The following is a 4,136-nucleotide window of genomic DNA, read 5'->3' as shown; positions in this document are numbered from 1 at the left end:
AACAGACTGGCTGAGCTTACATTCCTGGAACGGTTCTAACGGGCCTTCCAAGGAATGTTGGATTCCATAGAAAAGCACGGGGACTCATCCACAACAGCCAGGTAAGAGAGTCAACTGTCTTCATGTCTCTGAGAACTCCGCTGCCTTGAGAAATATTCAATGACAGAGGAAGAACTCATCCATCCCCTCCCCCATTTTTTTTTTTTTTTTGAGACAGATTCTCTGTGTAGCCCTGGCTGTCCTAGAACTTGCTCTGTAGAACAGCCTGGCTCTAAACTCAGAACTCTGCCTGCCTCTGCCTCCTGAGTGCTGGGATTAAAGTTGTACGTCACCCCCACCCCAACCATTTGCCCCTCTTAATGGTACCTGATTACTCACATGAATCCACAGACAAGGATGATGTGTGGGGGTTCCCAGTGGCAGCTGCAACGGTGTTTGTTTCTGAGCCAGTCACTGTTCTAACAGGAATGATTGTTAGACCTACTGTTAGTCTAACAGGTTTATTGAAGGGCTGTGACCAGTTAGCCTGTGGACTGAACTTGAGTTCTCCTGAGTGGCCACTGAGTACCTCAGCCTCACCCCTCATTTTGCTGTTGTCTTCCCAGTCCTGAGAGGTCCTTGCCTGTGGTCAGCAAGTCAGTTGTTACTCAGCGTCAGCAAATGGGTTCCTTAGAGCCTGTGTGTCTGTGACTTTCCTTCTTCTGACAGAAACAACTTGAGGCAGGAAGGCTTTATTTTTGACCCATACTTTGAGGGAAATGCCTATCCAGGCTGCAATGTCGTGGAGACAGGAGCCCGTGTGAGCAAAGGGTTGTGTCCCTCACCGATGAGAAACCAGAAGCCAGGGAAGGAAGCCGATTCCCTTGCTCAAGGATGCTGTTTATCAAGGGGAAGAACTCAGATGGGAGCAGGACCAGATGGCTCTGGTGAGGGGCAGCCTTTGCTCCGCATCTCCTTCCCAGCAAGACTCGTGTTAAGACTGTAGCTCAACCTTCTCTCTCCTGGGTTCACCTTGCACACTTAGAAGAACTGTTTGTCTTAGGAACATTGTATTTCTTCTCGAGGGCCCAAAAGGTAGCACAAGGTCCTGAGTCTATTGAGTTCGCAGTGAACGTGAGAGGGTTAGAGATGGCCCAGACCTCAGCAACCACTGCCCAGGATCTTGGGCCCTCTGGATTTTACATTTAAGGACTGGATTGTTCCATTTCCCTGTAGAGTAGACTCTTGTCAAGAGACTCCCACTGTCTGTTCTTGTCTTTCTCAGAACACCCTCAGTCTCTGACTCTAGAAGGATAACAAGCCATCTCTGTGTAGGGTGAAAGGTTGGGCAGTTTTCCATGTCACTGTTAGCCAAGGGGTTATTCCAGTTCTATAGCTCAGCTGCTATAGGACAAGGGTCCATGGCAGACACAGAGAACCTGCTTTCTTCCTTGTTTTCCTTGAATCCTTCGTTCATTTCCTATTGGATCCACTCAGTACCTCTGAAGCTGATTTTCATGAGTAGTAACCCTGAGATCGGCTCATTGGCCAGAGACTCAGGTAGGTGATTGTGAACACGTGCAAGGGTGACTTGACCCCTACCCACTATCTTTCTCTGAGTGCAGGGAAGCCAGGACTTAAGCATACTTGCTTTGGGGGTTGTGATGGCTTTTTTTTTCTTTTGGACAGACTGAGATAGGTGCACAGGAGGCTTGGAAAGCACGCCTCAGGGTGTGTCTGTGAGGAACTTTCCAGAGGCAATTAGAAGTCAGCAACTGAGGGACAGAAACCAGCCTGAATTTAGGCAAACTGTCCTCCTTTGCCTTTGAAAAGTGAGGAGTTGATGCAAACTTCTCTGCTGGAAGAAGTCACAATGAGAGGAGCTTTCTCAGGACAAGCAACACGTGGTCTCCAGCTCTGGTGTCTCAGGAGTCTTTCTGGCTAGACAGGAGAGAGTCTGCAGCACTCGGCTCAAACTGGGTATCTTCCCATCGCATGATCTCTGTTGAGCCCTACTCTAGTTGAGAGACTAACGTGCAAGGAAAAAAAAAATCATCAAAGACAGCACCCTCAGTGGTGAATAACCAGCTTTCATTTCCCTTGCTTTGCTGAAGAGTTCCCCAGGCAGAAGCCAAGAGTGGAAACATTTGGGAAACTAGCATCCTATCAGAGATGTTTACAAGACATTGAGACGGGTCATGCTTCATTCATAGATCACAAGAGTTTATCCCAAGAGGGCTCCAGGATCGTCCCTCCCCAGAGGGAAAGATACACTAGTGGCTGTCTCTTCAGATTGTAGACCATTGCAGAGACACATTTATAGAATTCTTTACCCATGCTCGTCACCCACTCCTACCCCAGAGGCAACATCTTGGCGACGACTCTGACCTTTAAAATCATAACCAGGAGATTGGCTCTGTAGTAAACCATGTATCTCATTCAGAGTCTCCAGGTTATATGTGTATGTGTGTGATGCTTACATATGCATGCGGTTCTATGTCTTCACACATGTAGAACCTGCTTGACCACTAACACAGTCAGTAAATAGCCTGGTCCCCAATCTAGAGTCTACACTGTCCGTTGTATAGAGCTGGAGCCAATACCCTTCCTGCCTCTGTCTCTGACAATGCGTGTTGTTCCCTAGCTCTCCAGCTATTTCTTTCTGTCACTTCAGGTCCATTGCCACGACTTCCTGCAGTGCATAGTCTCCAGAGATGGCCTCTTCCCTCAGTGCTGCTCTGCAGCCTCACACAGGTCGGGTATATACTGCCGAGCAGGGCTCAACAACACGTACATCCAGTGTGGGTGGCTATCTGCCTGTTGCAGTGCCATTGTAGATGCAAGATCACCACCAGACTGCTGTCTCTGCTGTCTCTTCCTTCAAGTTTAGGTCTGCTTCAGTTTTAGCCTATTGTCAGATAGAGTCCAGTGACTGTGTCTCTCAACCCTCACTGCTGGGCATGGCCCAGCGTGAGAACTGGGGTAATCAGCTGTGATTCTGAGCTGACTTCCTGGGAATGGATCCTTGCACCTCAGACTTTGAGGTCACTGCCCTGATCTCATACTGTCTACCCCACTGTTCCGTCGGTCTCATAGTATACACTAGGGAGATCCTCATGCAGTGTTCTCATTTCTCTGCAAATCTTTTATCACAGAGAGATTGGACAGCATGGCTTCAAAATTAACCTGTTTATTGAGTGCCTGTGGTAAGCCAAGTATCCTTTCAAATAGTGAGGGTTGGCTAGTGTAAGATAAAGGGCGTGTCCATGAGGTATGTGGGCAGAACAAAACAAGAAAATGGAGAATAAGGGAGAACATGAGAGAGAAGGGTCCAAGTTAGGCCATTGGGGTCATTGGGATTTTTATTTTGAACTTTATAGAAGGTGGGTACGTGTGTGTTGTGTTTCATGTGTGTGTGTGTCATGTGTGTGTTTGCCTATATATGGCATATGTATATGATGTGTGTGGTGTGTGTATATGTATTTGTGGTATATGGTATATGTTGTGTGTGTCGTGTGTGAATGATGTGTCATGTGTGTGTCATATGGTATATGTGTGGTGTGTGTATGTGCAGTATGTGTATATGTATTTGTAGTATATGGTATATGGTATGTGCTGTGTGTATATCTGTGTGGCGTGATACTCATATGTGTGCATATGTATATGTGATGTATGTCATGTGTTTGTATCTATGTGTGGTATGATGGCTTTCTTTCATGTGTGCACATATGTGTGTGTGAGAGTATATGTAATGGTAAGCAAAGCACATTGTTCATTATCTAACGTGTGTACACTAGGAGAGAAGACTGATGAGTCCACGTTCCCTTCTGCACGTAGCCATGTGCCACACACATAGATAAAGTATTAAGGGTGTTCTGAAGAGAGAGGGGATGAAGACTGCATGCAAAGCCACACGGTTGGCGGCGCACAAGTCAGTGTCCTCCACGCCACGCTGAAGTTAGACAGAGAACCGGCTAACCTTTCCTGCGCAGGCCCAGCAGACATTCTCATCCCAGGAGCCACTCTGTTCATTGCTACAAGCTACCCAGCCTTTCCTCTTTGTCACCGGCGTGTGGCACATGATACGTGGCACGTGGCACGTGGCAGTAAATTTTATTTACGAAGCAGAAAGAAACCAGAAGCTGACAGCCTCAGGG

Source organism: Apodemus sylvaticus, chromosome 23, assembly GCF_947179515.1.
Source record: "Apodemus sylvaticus chromosome 23, mApoSyl1.1, whole genome shotgun sequence".
NCBI classification, from domain to species: Eukaryota; Metazoa; Chordata; class Mammalia; order Rodentia; family Muridae; genus Apodemus; species Apodemus sylvaticus.
This window is presented reverse-complemented; position numbering follows the sequence as displayed.